This window comes from Mus musculus, chromosome 10 (assembly GCF_000001635.26).
Source record: "Mus musculus strain C57BL/6J chromosome 10, GRCm38.p6 C57BL/6J".
Lineage (NCBI taxonomy): Eukaryota > Metazoa > Chordata > Mammalia > Rodentia > Muridae > Mus > Mus musculus.
The window spans coordinates 117,100,289-117,118,309 of NC_000076.6; the positions used below are offsets into that span (position 1 = coordinate 117,100,289).

An 18,021-nucleotide genomic window follows, 5' to 3' on the forward strand; every position below is an offset into this window, starting at 1 on the left:
CAAGGCTAGCCAAAGCTACAGAGTAAGAAACCCCATCTTTAAAAACTAAAACAAACAAAAGATAACCACGAAAACAGATGGTGAGATGACTCAAAGGGCTGAGCAAGCCTGGTTACCCAGTTCCACCCCTGACCCACATGGGGGAAGGAGAAACGGCCTCACGAGCTGTCCTCCCAGCTCTACAGGGGTCTCATGGCATACAAGCACCAACACACACATAGGGCACACTACGTTAATAACGTCTAAAAGAAGGCAACAGAAATGATATTACTTATCTTTCAGAGGAAATCACTCAACTATTCCCGTTTAGTTTACCATTATATAAATGATTTCTTACCTTTTGGAATTCTTTTCTGAGAAAAACAGATATAATTTTGTCCCTTAAAAGAAAAAAAAATCAGGTAGGAGAGAATTAGTTTGAAAATAGTTTCTTGAAAATGAGAAATTTCAAAATCAAATTCAGTTATAATTTACTTCTTTTTAAGAGAGATCTTACTATGTTGTCCTGATTGGCCTTGAACTCATAGATCCACTGGCCTCTACCACATGAGTCTGGGATTAAAGGTGTATACCATCATGCCTAATACAGTAATTTCTTAATAATAAAATAAACATAAAATCCACTCTACTATAACACTACCATGTGAAGGAGCTGGAGCGGTGGCTCGGTGGCTCGTGTACTTGCTGCTCTTGTAGAGGCCCTGGGTTTCATTCCCAGCACACGGTAGGTCCCCACCATTTGCAACTTGAGCTCTAGGGGATCGGACACCCTCCTCTGGCTTCCAAGGAAACCAGGTGTGCATGTGATATACAGATATGGGGGCAAATCATTCATGCACATAAAATTTAAAAAGTAAATCTTAAAAAATAAATAAATAAATAAACACCAAATCAAATCATTTTTGTCAGGCACATGATGTGAGGCGCACTGTCATATTCTAAGACACCAGAAACTCAAGTGACATTTGTTTCTCCAAGACATATTCTGAATGATTTTTTTTTCTTTTTTCGAAACAGGGTTTCTCTGTGTAGCCCTGGCTGTCCTGGAACTCACTCTGTAGACCAGGCTGGCTTCGAACTCAGAAATCCGCCTGCCTCTGCCTCCGGAGTGCTGGGATTAAAGGCGTGCGCCACCACACTTGGCTGGATAATTTTTTAAGGTATAAAAATATTATAAGTTAACTTATTTCAACAGAAGTATTTATATTCATAGACTATTATATTTTATGATATTATATTATATAATCATTAGGTTCATCTAATTGTAGAACATTTTATCATTCCAATAAGAAACCCTCAATTAAATATTGAAGGGTAAGTTTTTAATTCAAGAAAGAAGTATCTGAAATAAATCTAATTTTAGAAGCTATTTTTTTGTCATTTATTTGAGACTGAGTCTCTCTGGATCCCAAAATGGCCTTGAACTTAGATACACAATCCTCCTGCCTCAGCCATTCCAGCGTTTGGGCTTTGGGCATGTGGGATCACACCCAGATAAGAAGCATAGTCCGTCTGTATAACACTATGATCAAACTATAGCATTATACTATCAAAAACAAAGACTGGGATAAAAATAGATATCCAAAAATAGTAAGAAAAGCTGTAGTGGGCAGAGGTAACTCTTTAAGTACATTTTTCTAAAGCTGTAATTCAATATACTACATGCACGGTTCTTTTAAGAAAACATAGCAGACATTTTGTAGAATCAACCTAAACTATCCAGTAAAACAGAGATGTAAGTGACTCTTTTAATGCCCACATTCGTATTAAATGTTTTCAGCACAGATAACTGTTTAGGTAAAAGAGAGAGATTTGGTCACTTACTAATCTGGATGGATGCTATACTGCATCTTACTTCATGACACCTGCATCACCATTACGTCTGGGCATTTACTTCTTGGTAGCCATTTCTGAAATAAAGGCACAATAATCGAGAATATAACTTATATAATAAAATGAAGTAAATGTAAAGAACAATTAACTACATTATCATGACCATAAGCAAACTCCTACTAGAAAACATGAACAGGTCTGAGTTATGAAAGACTTAAAAAGAAAAAGCTGGGTCTTGTCCCTCAGGGCCAGGCAGCTTCAGTCCTCAACACCATTGTTCCTGCTGGGCCTTACAGTCCTGAATGTGACTGACAAAGTGGACCAAAAGACATGCACATAGGAAACCATAAACTGCGCATTTTGAGCTCCATGAAGCAATTGCCCACTTGCTATTTACCTACCCACTCACCTGGAATGAAAACCCAAGAAAGGGGTCACTGCTCCTTTTGTGTTTATTTTAGACACCTGAATCAGTGGCTTTCCTGTCAAAGAGTGTCCCACACTTGTTTGTTCAAAGAATGAATAAACTGATTATTAGTTAACTCCAACTGATGACATGCTTAAGTACTTTAAGTCTCAAACACCATTTCTTCCACAGAACAGCACGAATGCCAACTACACCGGCACCGTCTTTCTCCAATAAACAAGAGCCACAAAAGGCACGGCAAGGAAGACCTACTCCCGAGCACAGAGACAGAGCAAAGCCTAGGCCACCTATGCTCTTGACCAACTCCACCTTTGGTAAAGACTCTGAGAAGAACAAGAGTTGAATATGTGGTTTCTGTCGGGTCCCAGGACGTTTTATTAAACATTCATATTCTTTGAGGTACTGTAGAGAGCACTAGGAACACGGTCTTCTGTAGGGAATGAAATGGTGCTACTCTGACAGATCTCAAGAGTAAACCCAACAACTCTGGCAGTCTCTACTTCTTAGACTACAACTGAATGATGATCACAAAATGCTATTTGTGGCTGGGCATAGGGGTGAAGCAGAGGCAGCAGATCTCTGTGAGTCTGAGGCCAGTCCAGGCTACAGAGAGTTCCACAGTGAACTACATACATAGACAACTACATAGTCAGGCCCTGTCTCAATCAATCAATCAAAATACTATTTGTATGTGTCCATGTGAAAACTTGGAAGAATAAGAAACTCAGATGGTCCCACATCCTTCACAAAGCAAAATGAGCAACAATGAACCCAAATCATTCTCAGATGATAATGGAGAAAAGGAGTAAGATAAACCAGGTGCTGCTGAAAACTGCATTTTGTGCTATCATGGGTTGGTTAGGGAGGTCTGGCCAGCTGCTTGAGTGGTTGGTTGAACTGCTTGAGTGGTTGGTTGTCTTGTAGTTAGCCTAGGTTCATCTGAAACTCAAGATCCTCGGACCTCACCTTCCTGTGCAATATGCAGCACACACCATCAAGCCAGGCTTTAGAAACATAGTTAAGATAATTAAAAATACAAGATAGGTAGATGAGATACTCAGCTAGTATAGATGTGTGCTGCCAAGCTTGATAGCCTGAGTTTGATCCCCAGGACCAAATGGTAGGGAATGAAACAACCCCAAGTTGTCTTCGAACTACCTCATGAATGCTGTGGCAAACCCATACACACCCTCAGAAGTCCTTTTATTCTTTAATGATTATTGTTACACTGCGTGTGTCCATTTAGTGGTACTTGCATAGATATGGCTTTAGGGTTCATCACTGTGTGACAAAACATATCCTGGGGAGGCACTACACATGTTATTCACTACAGACTGGGAGCTAAACCAGCCAAAGTGTGGATGGATACCACCAGAGACCAACTTTTTGGACCATGAGTCTTAGTGGGGTTGTTTACAGGAGTAGGGGTGAGGAGTTACTGACAGGAGCAGAAGTAGCTCAAAGACAGCTGCTCACAACACTGGGGACCTAGAGCACACTGCAGAGCTTGCAGGCAGCTCAACAGGTTGGAAAGTTTCAAGGGACTTTGGTCCAAATCTCTTCCAGCCAGTTCAGCTCCTTTCTGCTTCTCCCAGGCAGCTGGTCTGCTCTCAGTGGTCTTTTGTAGCTTATCTTTGTTTCTCTGATAGGGACTCTGTTTTTATTGCTCACCCCAGCAAAAAGTGGCCCAATGAACCTGGTAGTTTCAGGGATGTTCTGGGTTTATTTTTGAGTTGTTTACCATCCTGCTTAGGGGGGTTTCCCTGTAGGATGAAATGTTTCAGTCTCTAAGGAAACTGTTATGCACCTCAGCAGCACTTGGAACTGTATAACCTCTCAGGGTGCTCTCCCTAGCTGAGCTGCTGCTAACTGCTAGTACTCTGTGCAGGGGTGGGGCCTGGGAGAGTCTCCCAGTCAGTGTTTGTTCATGTTTTGTTTAGGTAGACATGCTGTTCAAGTTTCATGGTTATAGCTTCTTTATCTCAAAAACTCTTAAACTTGGGACCAGAAAGATGTTTTAGGAGTAAAGACATTTGGCAACAGCTCTGATGGTCTAAGTTCAATCCCTAGAAAGAATATGGAGGAAAAGAGAGAAGAAACCCATTTGTTCTCTGACCACCACATGTACATCCTGGAACAGTCACCCAACCTTACGCCCTCCACACTAAGAAATAATTATATGTATTTAAAAAAAAAAACTGGCTAATAGGTAATATTTCTCATTATGATTCAAATAAAAATCACAGAAGTAAAAACTCAATGATTATATAAAATTTAGAGTATCCATAAAGACTCATGATTCATTTCATAAATATCTATTACTTGCTCTTTCCCCTTAAAAAAGCCTTAAAGCAATTATTATCCCACCACACACCACACTATAATAACCACCATGAGCTGGAACACTAAGTACATAAAATTCATGGTCACCTTTAGAAGTTGCTTACCCATAAATTTCATATGAAAGGTAATAAAGCAGACAGTGCAAAAGACAGATAGACAGACAAATAGACAGACAGACAGACATTGTGTGGTGTTCTGGAGAACCAAGCCCAGAGTCTCACAAAGCCTGAACAGGCAGCTCTAACCCACAGCTGCATGAGCTTCCATAGCCACGCTCATCGCATGATCCACGCCATGTTTCCTTCCTAGCTCTGTTATTGCAGTGGCTCCATCAGAGCCCCACCTCTTCCCTGCCTGCTTCAAGAATCAGTGAGATTAACTGTTTTCAAAAGAAGGTCAGAGCATATCATCCTTCCCTAAGCCCTTCAAGGAAACACTCTTACTAATACCAAACCTTTAGCAGCGATTCTTTCCACCTCCCTGACTGCTTCCCACTCACCCACCTCTGTCCCTGCTCTTGAGCCACAATGGCCTCTGTGCTCTCCTTAAATACATTATGCCATGTTCCCACTTCAAAGCTTTCTTACTTGTTTTCTCTGTGCAAGCAACCCCACCACCACGAGAGCCGCTTATTTCTCCTTTTCCTTTAGACTCTGGTTTTTATAAGTCATCTCACCAAAGATAGCTGCCTGTCTGGGAAAGCACCCCCCAAACCCAAATACTTACTTCTTTCTTGCTATCTGGTAGAGAATATTTAAGAAAAATAAGTTACTCACTTTAGATGAACTGATTTCCAAACATACCATCATCAGTTTTCAGAGTTTTGTTCTCAACATCTACTGGTCCATACTGCCACTTTTTAAAAGATACTTAGGGCTGGAGAGATGGCTCAGCAGGTAAGAGCATTGCTGCTCTTCCAGAGGAGCCTGGTTTGATTCTCAGCATGGAGGCTCACGACTATGAATAATTACAATTCCAAGGCTCCAACACCCTCTTCTGCTGTCATAGAGCAGCAAGCATGCATGCAGTGCACACACACACACACACACACACACGTCTCAAGGCATTATACACATAAAGTGAAACATAGCAAAAAAATACTTTTAAGTTTCTTATGTTCCCAACTTCAAACAATTAATGAAGTTGTATGTATCGCACTGTTTTTCTTAGTGTTCTGTTTTTAAATACTCTGCACTATTAGCTCCACAAAAGAGCAGTTATGAGTTTTAATCAAATGAGCACCATTAAGACAACTCTCAATAGAAATGACACAGCCTTTCTCCTGTTTGTTTTTTGTTTTGTTTTGAAGTATTTCTATTGTGGTTATAAAGTTTCATGTTTTCTCAGAAGTTCAACTATTTCAAATTTATTTGTTATCTTTAGGCACCATGGGCCCTAGAAAGAATCAAAAGAGCCCACGAACGGGTAACATGACTAAATTAGATACACACAACACAGTAGGGCTGTTTGAACTGCATTTTTTCTTCTTTAGATAAACAGACGCCCTCTGGGCTGAGGCCCACTTTGCCTTTTGTATATCACACGTGGCAAGCTGCAGGGTTTTAACAGAGATTAGCCAGGGGACAGAGGACCCCCCCCAAGTGTGACTCAGCCATCACCCTCAAGACCAAAGCAAACATACAGTCTCCAGAGCTGTCCCAAACCTCTGCCACATACCTTTCATCTCAACAATCCATTTTCATTTAAAGTTCACAAGCTATTCTCATATAATCCAAGATGTAAAAATAAATCCAAAATATCAAAAACATAATCAGCAGGGACTTCAAGAGCTAGACAATGACTTTGGCATGAAAAGCTGACTTGGGGGAAGGAGGTGGAGAGAACCCTTTGAAGACTTTAAACAGAATAGCCTCAGTCGTCTACAAATCAGACTTGTAAATTCAACTCTCTGAAAGATGAGAGAGGGCTAGCAAAATGGCTAAGCAGACACTTGTCTTCCTGACACCTGTGTGCACTCTCCCAGACCCATACGGAGGAAACAGACCTGGCTCCTCAGAGCTGCCTTCCTATGGCCCCACGTGCCTATGTGAGTGTACAGTCTCACACACACAAGAAATAAATGTAAAAAAATTTTTTTGAAAGACTTTTAATAACTTAGCTTTATTACACTAATGCCCTCAATTATCTAGAGAAAATAACAGTTATCACTGTGACTAAAAGTGTGCCTTAGACATTAATACAGCTTAGCTCTTTGCACAGAGGATAAGGCATTGGAGTTACCAACTTAAAATTCCCAAATGACTAAATATAAATGCTACCATTCAAAAATCTTTTGTCCAGTATTGTAAAGAAAAACTACACTTAAGACTGCTCTTCAATTCAGTGTTTGGGATTACTAAGGATGGGAGGGAAGACAGACATAATTTAAAAGTTAAAAAACAAAATAAAACAGGATTTAATGTTTGTTTGTTTTTTAATATATGGATCGGGGCTTTTTTTTTTTTTTTTTTTTTTTTTGGTTTTTCGAGACAGGGTTTCTCTGTGTAGCCCCGGCTGTCCTGGAACTCACTCTGTAGACCAGGCTGGCCTCGAACTCAGAAATCCGCCTGCCTTTGCCTCCGGAGTGCTGGGATTAAAGGCGTGCGCCACCACGCCCAGCTGGATTTGATGTTTTTCAACAAAAACATGTTCAACACAAACCTTCAAATCCAATGACGGTACTGGAATGGGCTGTGTGATTTCCAAGTCAATACCTCAGGCATCATTAGTAGTGTTTGCTTTTATACTTTGTTTCAGGTTAAAGAAGGGAAAATGGGGGCTGGAGAGATGGCTCAGCAGTTAAGAGCACTGGCTGCTCTTCCAGAGGATCTGAGTTCAAATCCCAGCAACCACATGGTGGCTCACAAACATCTGTAATGAGATCAGATGCCCTCTTCTGGTGTGTCTGAAGACAGCTACAGTGTACATATACATAAAATAAATAAAAGAAAAGGGAAATGATAGCATATGAAGTGTACATGGTCTCTTGAAAGCTATGTGTACAAACCAGGTGGTGGTGGCGCATGCCTTTAATCCCAGCACTCCGGAGGCAAAGGCAGGCGGATTTCTGAGTTCGAGGCCAGCCTGGTCTACAGAGTGAGTTCCAGGACAGCCGGGGCTACACAGAGAAACCCTGTCTCGAAAAACCAAAAAAAAAAAAAAAAAAAAAAGCAAGCAAGCAAGCAAGCTATGTGTGCAATCTTTATAATCAGTAAGTGTCTGGTCTTTCTTCCTATGTACGCTCAAAAAAATGAGGAAATGTCCTAGTTTAAAACTTTTGTTTTGGGGATAGAGATGGCTCAGTGGTTAAGAGCACTGACTGTTTTTCCAGAGGTTCGGAGTTTAATTCCCAACAACGACATGGTGGCTCACAACCATCTGTAATGGGATGTGCTCTTCTGGTGTGTCTGAAGACAGGGACAGAGTATTCACATACATAAAATTAAAACAACAACAACAAACTTTTGTTTTATACAGATAACCTGACTACATTCTAGGCACTACACAAAATGTATTTCTAAACAGAAAACATTATTACATTTTCCACTGTGACCTATTTAGAGTATCAAAGTAGAAACTTCACTAATTTTCTTCTAGATCTTCATCACAAGCAAAAGATGTATACAAACCTAAATAGGCATCACCAATCTGTGACATTTATTGTTTATCATAAAATTAAATGCAATGTCTAAAACCTTTGCTATATAGAAAACCTGACCTCAAAACAGGCTTGCCTGAATTCAGTTTTTACATGTGACCTACAGACAGTCATTAGTTTTTCATTGCATTTTAAAATTAATTAATTAAATGAGACAGGGTCTCACTATGGAACTTATGACCAGGCTAGCCTCAAACTCAGTGATAAATCCACCTGCTTCTGTCCTCCAGGTGCTGGTCTGAAGGGAGAGTGAGCGCACCACGCCTGGAGGGTGGGTTGTTTTCTAAGCCCTAATTAAAGCTCATCATCTGGAGGACTGAAGTCCTAATAGCATGGAACCGGCTCTAGTGAGCAGCTCCAGGGAGACATCACAACAAAGAAAAGATCACAAGAAGTAGCCGGTCCTGCTCCCTCAGTACAGATCTGGAGAGAACGACCCAGGGTTCCATATTCTAAAGACAGCAATTTCTACACTTTAATTATCTTGCGTTGAGCCCTACCCCTTTTATGGTCCACCACCTCCCCACACTATCACACTGAGCACCAACCTCGCTCCCAACCTATGGCTCATTGGGCACACACAAACCAAGAGTACAAGCTATACCTGAAATACTTTTGTCCTTACATTCCCTAAAGTTAGTCACAGAAAGTCCCGGAGCTCCCTACCATATACCTCCTTCCTTATGTGTCAGTAGTCTGCTTACTAGTGTGTGTTTTCAGCTTAGTTGTCTAACAAAAGGACTACAGATTATTTCAAGATTATTAGTTTAATACAGGAAGCATAAGCTTAAAAATTCAAAGATGTATGTCCCAATAACCTATACACGCACACATGCACGCACAAACACACACAGCTTGAACTGGACTCAAAACAAAAATTTTATAAAGAACTAACAGTTCTCAAATTAAAATGCACTGCCTAAAAAAATGAGCAGGTGTGGCAACAGGCTGACAGCACAGTGTGCTTAGTGTGAATACGCTCAGAGTGAATGTGCCAGAGTGAATGTGCTCAGTGTGAATACCCCCAATGTGAATACACTCAGTGTAAATGCCCCCAGTGTGAATACACTCAGAGTGAATGCGCTCAGTGTGAATGCCCCCAGTGTGAATATGCTCAGTGTGAATGTGCTCAGTGTTAATGTTAATTCCAACTTACATCAGCATTTCTCTAACACCCAGACCACATCTGAGGCTCCAAAAGTGCTATGTAAAGAAGGACAGTCAAATTATTCAGTTTTACAAAAATGATGCTATTTCATCACAAGGGCACACATTATTATAGAGTGCTGTTTGGGTACTACGGAAAAATCAGCAGACAGACTTGTATTAAAGCAATTCAGTAAGTGTGGGGCCTCTGAAGAAACATGCAGTCTTTACTGACATTGCAAAAATCCTAAGACTTATTGCTTACTTTAGGGAAAGCATTGACTTAACCCTAATAAAATAAATAAAATGAATGGCTTCCTAAACCAGCACAAAGAATTGTATTGTCTTTCAACCTAACAGAAGAATTTAAAGGTACTTTAAGTGCCGCTTGCACAACAGAGTGTGTGCCCTTCCTTGCACGCGTATTTCTTTGTATGTATGTGCAGTTTTAGTATTTCCCTTCCTTAGCACTGGTCTTTCTGTCTGTCTTCCCTCTCCTTCATGCCCCTTTCTTACTCAATAACTAACTCAATTGCAAGCCCAGGTTTCCAAAAAGAAAGCATTAGATTTTAGACAGAGCCAAAGCATTTTAAAACTGTTCCAAAAGGAGAAAGAAGCAGAAATTAGGCTGGGGAATCTCAGGGGCAAAGCTCTCAGCTACCATGCACCTGGGCTTGATACATGCACCACAAAACAAGATAGAATGGAGACTACTCAAACACTGATTAGAATGTAAAGTGAATGAAAGTCAGCCTCGTAGTGCACACCTGCAGTCAGGCACTCTAACAGTGAAGAAGGAACAGGAAATTCAAGGCCAGCCCGGGTTACATATGAAGTTCTGTGACAGCTTAACTGCACAGGCGAAGCTTCATCATAAAGTAGGTCAAAGCCACCAACTTTCAACTTTAAAATTCATGAGCATGAGCATACATGCCATACATAATATATATACCTAACAGATTAATAAATTAATTAATTTATTAATTATTAATTAATTAATAAATCAATAAACCTAGCAGATTCAGCCTACAGGCTTACAGAATTTATTTGAAGCACAGGAGTTTACCGTTTTTTTAAAGATTTTTTTTTAAGTGTATGAGTGTTTTGCCTACCTCCATGTATGTATATGCACCACAGAAAAAGGCGTCAGGGTTCCTGGAACTGGAGTTTTGATAGTTATGAGCCTCCATGTGGATACTGGGAATCAATCTTGGGTCCTCTGAAAGAGGAGTCAGTGTGCTCTTAAAAACTGAGCCATCTTTCTGTCCCTGATTTAATTGTTTTTGATATGGTATACATGCGTGCCTGTGTGTGGGTATATACGCATGAGTATAGGTGCCCTTGGATGCCAGAACTAAAGTGACAGGTAGTTATGGGTAGACTGGTGTGGGTGCTGCCAATTGAACTCTGGTCCTCTGAAAGTATATGAGCTCACAAGTACTGAGCCATCTCTTCAGCCCTCAGGAGATCTGCATATCAATTTTAAGCATGTTGGTTACAAAGAAGGTGTTCATCAAGAAAATAAGACAGACAGCTGGAGACACAGGCTTTGGAGTCACAGCTTTGAACACAGTCTCAACACTGCCATGACTCAGTGTGTGATCTTGGTCTAGTCACTTTCTCTCACTGCCTCTCTTCTAAGATGATGAGTTAATGCTGCCGCTGTGTGATAATGACACAGACCGTCATTTCCTTCATAAGATGCTGAGCCTGGCACCCTGAACAGTGAGGAGCAATAAGCATCCACGGCACCAGGCACCATGGACGTCTAACATTCTTCTAGTCAGCTCTGGAATTCCCTGCATCATTTTAAACGAGCAAACACTTACCACTTTGAGAATTTTCCCCATCTGATGATCTCAGAAAGTAACTACTTCCCCACATTTTATCGCACATATATCCAATGCAGACTAGGAGGGCCAAGTGAACACTAGAAGCAGAGAGAACAACTTGTTCTCATACTAAAGTCAGTGGAGCTATAGCAAGGTCAAGTCTGGGGCAGAGGTGGCAGCATTTCGTTGTCCAGCAGTGTCACTGGGACAGGCTATGACGTCTGCCTGTCTCTGTGGTTGCTATGGCATCCTCACAGGAACCCTTGTGCAGTGTGATTCTGGGAACTGTTCCTGGCTGCTTACCCTGGACCCGAATCGCTACCCTTGCACCAATATGAACCCTGAGTTCTCCCCTTTAAACTATAAGATACACTTACTTACCTTGGTTCCTACTCCAGAAATTAAGCACACAGTGAGTACAGAGACCATCTATTCTCACCTTCCCTAGCTCCAAGCAGCAAGAAGAAAATGCGCGTGTGCATGCGTCTGTGTGTGTGTGTATGTGCACTCATGCACAGGCATGCATGCATGCAATTTTCAATTTCTTTAAACAAAAACAAAATAAATAGGGCTGGAGAGATGGCTCAGCAGTTAAGAGCACTGACTGCTCTTCTGAAGATCCTGAGTTCAAATCCTAGCAACCACATGGTGGCTCACAACCATCCACAATGAGATCTGGTACCCTCTTCTGGTGTGTCTGAAAACAGCTACAGTGTACTTACATATAATAAATAAATCTTTAAAAAATTAATAAAATAAATAAACAAATAACCACAGAAAAAAATACTGTCCAGTTTCAACCTATGTTTTATCCTGGGATTCTTAAACCTTGTTTTAATAAAATATGAGTAACTATTTTGCTAATTTAGAAAATGATCCACTTCTAAGGAATATTATCAAGAACACATACCCCAAAACAAAACAAAACAAACATACAAAAAAAAAAAACTAACAAAAATTATTCCAGGGCCAGTGAGAACACTCGGTGGGTAAGGGCTTTTGCTGCCAAGCCTGACAACCTAAATTCAATCCCCAGGACTCACAAGGTAGAAGGAAAGAATAAAGTTGCCTTCTGATCCCCCACCCTGTTAAGTAAGCAAGCAAATCAACAAACTGCTGGGGGTTCAAAGAAAAAAGCAGTCCCTATAGGCCTACAGGAAGTGGCACTATTAGGAGGTGTGGCTTTGCTGAAGGGGGTGCGTGACTAAGGGGTGGCCTCTGAGGTCTCAGAAGCTCACACCAGTTCTTTTCCTGCTGCCTGTGGGTTCAGATATACAGCTTGCAGCTCCTTCTCCAGCAGCATGTCTGTCTGCACACTGCTACACTTCCCACCATGACTATAACGGACTGAACCTCTGAACTGCAACCCAATCCCAATGAAATGTTTTCCTGTGTAAGAGTTGGCAATAGAAACCCTAACTAAGACACAGACAAACAAATAAAATGAAGCTAATTTTAAAGAAAAACCAATTATCCCAGCATGTCCAGCACTGATCTGTGAATTCCCAGCAGGAGATTTTAACCTGAGTATCTATAACCAACAAAGAGCCACTCTTGCTTAAGAGCCATGAATGGCAAAGTTGAAAAAGTATCATAGAATAAAATCACACACACACACAGAGCTTTATCCACTTGTTTTAACAAATAACTCAGTAAAACATCTATAACAGAACACTTCACCCTTCTATAAGCCATGCAGAGTAAATCACTACCTCTTTAGATATGGCTGATATATACTCTTCTTCCGGTCCTCTTTTGGTCTTCACGCCAGGTCTCTATTGTATTTCAGAATGTTTTCCCAGTGTCTAAAAGCTCAAATCTGTTTATTACTTAATTGCATGGATCAAAACGCAGGCAGAGGACTAATCTCAACAAAAATCAAACAAAGCTTTTTCTATGAGTCTTTTAAAATTAAAATAAAGATCAGACATTTAGAAACCTATATTGATAACGAAAGCCTATCTAATAGACTGAAATTATAGGTACGAATCCTGGATTTTGACAGAGATTTGGTGTCCCAAACCTTAGAGCTCATAACACCTGTGATGGTTTGTATATCCTTGGACCATGGAGTGGCACCATCTGGAGGTGTGGCCTTGTTGGAATAGGTGTGACCTGGTTGGAATGGGTGTGTCACTGTGGGTGTGGGCATAAGATCCTCACCCTAGTTGCCTGGAAGTCAGTCTTCCAGTAGCAGCCTTTGGATGAAGACACAGAACTCTCAGCTCCTCCTGCACCATGCCTGCCTGGATGCTGCCATGCTCCCACCTCGATGATAATGGACTGAACCTCTGAACCTGTAAGCCAGCCCCAATTAGATGTTGTTTTTATAAGACTTACCTTGGTCATGGTGTCTGTTCACAGCAGTAAAACCCTAACTAATACAAAACCCATATACTGGGGTTACAAAAGACTGAAGAAACTGAGGCCTTGAGACGCAGGTAGCATTTGAGGAACCTATCTCCTGATCCCAAGCTGCAACACCATTAACACAAGTTGCTCTCCATGTAAGTCAAAATGAAATTAACTGAATCTCACATTATGTAAAGATTTAAAGTAAACAAAAGTCCAAAACAACACCCACCCCCCCACCAAGTCCAGGGCAAGAAAACTCAAAACTCAACTCAAACTGTGTTTAACTTTTCTGATTTGTGATAATTCATAAATAATGAAGTTATCAATAGAGAAAAATGGTCAAAGAGAGTAAGAACTAGGAGGTTTATTCCTACATAAGACCTAGGGTGACACTGGAAGGCCTCCTCAACTGTTCTCTACCTTAGTTCCTTGGAGCAGGGCCTCTCAAGCCCAGAGATCACTGCTACAGGCAGTCTTCGGGGCAGCTTTCCATGGATCCTGTCACAGACGGCCATCACACCTATCCCTCAACTACACCGAAGCTGGGGACCTAAAGTCAGGTCCTTGTCCTCAGTGGTAAGCACTTGAACCACTGGGCTGCCATCTCCCCAGTGCCTCAGCAGAATCTTAAAAGAAACAAACAAGCACAACAAAAAAAGACTTTTACGGAAGGTTCTGGCAAATCTGTTCCCAAATGACTCTCCATAGAAAGGTCAGGTTCTCACTATGAAAACTGTTGTAGGGACACCATCTTAGACGTCCAGGAGACTTAGAGGGGAGCAGTGCTGAGGTGGGTCAGGGATATCAAAGCCCTGCAAACAAGATGGGAAACAGTGGCAATGGCTTACTTGCCCATCTTAATTTCACAGCTAATGTGGCTGTGAGCTTGTTTGGCATACCCATAAATGCCTTTAAAACTCCTATAAAGAGAGGCCCAGCATGGGAACACACCCTCAATGCCAGCACTTGGAAGGGCAAAGGATCTCTGTGAGTTTGAGGTTAGCCTAGTCTACATAGCCAGTTCCAAGGGCTACAGTGAGTCAAAAATGCAGAAATTCCTACAGGACCAAAAGAAATTCTTCCTGAAACCTTACATTACAAAAATAAAAGGAAGGCTGGTAAAATGAAAGGTAAAGACACTTGATGCAGGCCTGATGACCTGAGCTCAGGATCCTACAAAGTGGCAGGAGAAAACCTGTCTGCCTGGCCCTCCCATTCCCCTCACTTCCCCACGCACAGAATTAAAGTGGGACAATTACCTGGGAAATTATGGGTAACTCTGGTCAAAGAAACATTTGACATTTTGTGTAGTTAAAGCTTTATTTAAAAGTGAATGTCAAATGACACAGCTGAAGGGCCTCCTCATGGAAAATATACAAATACTAAATATAAGAGAGAAAACAGGAAATAATCTTATCTGCAAGAACTATAGCAACTTGCAACTTTTAAAAGTCACATTTTTGTGGGCACAAATTCACCAACTAAATATAATCTTATTAGCATACTTCTACAGTCTAAACCAAGACCCTGATTCCAAAAAAAGAAAACATTTTAAAGCACAAGGAAAAAACCACAAACTACCTCAGAATTTATTTAATTTTTTTTAATCAACAAAGCTCTTTTCATATAGAAATAAAAGCTGTGTGTCTAGGTTATTTTTACAGCAGTATTAACAGAGGATGGTGATCTATATCAGACTTCACTTATCAACTGTGCAACAACAGTGCAAAATTAATTAGGTAATTATTATACATTTTAAAGGCATTGGTAATATTTTATATCATTTTTATTGTGACAAGAAACACAGTCAGAGAGTAGCAAGCAATGAAAATCCCAAGCTTCCGTCACTGAATGCCCATCATGTGATAGGAACATGAGGCAGAAAGGCAGGAGAAAGGACTCTTCAAGTTTAGCAGTATAGAACAGTACAGGAACTGTACGGTGAGGGGCTGAGTCTGAGAGTCAGCCACAGAGCACTAGCCTAATATTGGCAAGGCTCCAGATTCTATTCCCAGAACCAGAGGAAGAAGAAAGAAAAAAGAAGAAAGAGGAGGAGGAGGAAGGAGAAAGAAAAAGAAAGGAGGAGGAGGAAGAAGAAGAAGGAGGAAGGAAGAGGAGGAAGGAGGAGGAAGGAGGAGGAAGAAGAAAGGAGGAGGAGGAAGGAGGCGAAAGAAGAAAGGAGGGGGAAGGAGGAAGAGGAGGAAGGAGGAGGAAGAGGAAGAAGAAGGAAGAAGGAGGAGGAAGGAGGAGGAGGAAGGAGGAGGAAGGAGGAGGAGGAAGAAAGGAGGAGGAGGAGGAAGGAGGAGGAGGAGGAGGAAGGAGGAGGAAGGAAGAGGAAGAAGAAAGGAGGAGGAAGGAGGAGGAGGAAGAAAGGAGGAGGAAGGAGGAAGAAAGAAGTGTGGTCTATGTACAGGGAGAACCAGGCCAGCCAGGCCTACACAGCAAGACCCTGTTTCAAAAAGTGCCTGGTAGAGCTACTAAGTCTAGGTCATAAAAATAATCCATGAGCATTACAAAACAGTAAAACAACTGAGAACTAAACTACAAACACACATTTAGAGGGGGAAAGATAATAAAGAGTGTAAAACAGACACAGAGACCAAATTCAGCCCCCAACTCAACAAAACCCCAGCGATGAGAATAAAAGTCCAGTCAGCTCTCTCCCTCTTGCGTTTGCACTATGAATTTCTTCACAGTGAAAAATACTGGGGAGAACATAAATGCAAAAGATCAAAAATAAAAAGGGAAATAATATAAAAAGAACTTCCCAGAGAAGAAAAAATAAATACATAAAAATAAAATCTTTGGGGAAGGGGCTGGAGGGTAGGTTGGGGGTAAGGGTGATACTCAGAGGGGACTCCCTCTCTCAGAGAAGGGAAGGAGAAATGGAGAAAGGATCTGCATGAGGAGGTACTGGGGGTGATATTGGGATATAAAGTAAATGCATGAGTGAATGAATGAATGAATGAATTCATCCATAATTTTAAAAGTGCTTAACTAAACAGGCTCACATTATTGTAGTTGACTGAACTAACTCTATTATTTGAAAGAGAGCAAGAACATACAGGTATTGTAACCACCTTTCTACAGTGACAGGTGCACAAAAAGGTCAGTCACAGCCACAAACCTGTGTGAGGGGTGAGACCCCTGGTCCCCACGCGATGACAGTCCTTCAGAAGCACTGACTTGTGTTACTCGATCCCAATCTCTACCAGAAACATCAGCATACTATTAAAAACAAAAAAAGCTAGCCTCAACTATACTACAAGCACAGGGACAGCCTGGGCTACACAAAACCCTGCTCCAAAACTAAACAAAACATTCGTTTAAAATAACTGCTGAACATAGCCATGATTCCAAGTCAAAGAAACTCCACTTCATGCCTGGATTTCTATTTTCAGTAAGCTGAGCTGTCTGACTACCCCAGTGTACCTACCCTCTGGACAGCAGGACAAGTGACAGCTAGAAGAAAAGCTAATGACAAGGTCAGAACAAAAAGCCACAGTCAAAGAATTTATACCCACAACCTTTTCAAAGCTTCTTCTAAATTATTTGATTATAAGCTGACAGCTTCATAGATAGGGATTAAAAGTAAAGTAAGATATAAATATGTTCAAACTCAACAGCATAAAAAATTACTCATGAATATTCTATGCCATATATTTATTGATCAAGCTTATATTCTCAGAAATTAAGATACCAAAAATGCAATGTGCCTTGCTCTAATAAATTCTTATTACTGGTCTATATCCATGAATGTTTCTTGTGTACCCAGAATTCCTTGTCATAAATGAAAAGCATTCATTAGTTTGTCATCTATGAGCCACAGTATCTTTGCCCTCACTGTCTTCTGATACCCCAGAGTCAAGGTCAAAGATTCCTACATTCTTTCTTACCTGAAACATGTCTGAGTGACAGCCAAGTCCTCCCTGGAATGTCCAGAAGAACGTACTACTGATTTAACTCCATTTACTGAATATACAGAAGGGTCCTACCAAGGGCTATGGCTATACTGTGTGCTGTATGCATGTGTACAAATATATGTTAGTTCACGCACTGTGCACACACATGGTGAGGACAGAGGCTGGTGTGCAGTATCTTCCTTTATCACTTTCCACCGCACTTACTTATTATTTGTGTAGTTACATGTGTGTGCATATGCACATGTATGCACTACAGCATATGTATGGCAGTTAGGTGACTCTCCTAAGTCACTCGTGGATACAGACTCGTGACTAGGTTGCCTCTTTCCTCCATGGGTTCCAGGAACCAAACTCAAGTCGTCCTGCTTCGGGAGCCTCCCTTTCAGCTGCTCAGCCACCAGCAGCCTAAGAACTCACTGTCTCTCGTCTCTCCAGGACTAGGATTCCAGGTGCACAGCAGCACATGAGTTTCTTTCTGTGGTGCTGGGAAACTCAACTCAGCTC

The 18,021-nt window shown here is 41.2% G+C and overlaps 1 protein-coding gene across 1 annotated transcript in view; it reads right to left on the bottom strand.

The window, feature by feature from the left end:
- Frs2 (fibroblast growth factor receptor substrate 2) overlaps nt 1-18,021 on the bottom strand; it is a 78,348-nt gene that overhangs the window by 30,162 nt on the left and 30,165 nt on the right. The window contains exons 2-3 of the mRNA NM_177798.3: nt 1,825-1,910; nt 338-380 (exon numbers count right to left, since the gene is read on the bottom strand). The gene's annotated coding sequence lies outside the window, so the exon portion shown is untranslated. The remainder of the gene's footprint in view (nt 1-337; nt 381-1,824; nt 1,911-18,021) is intronic.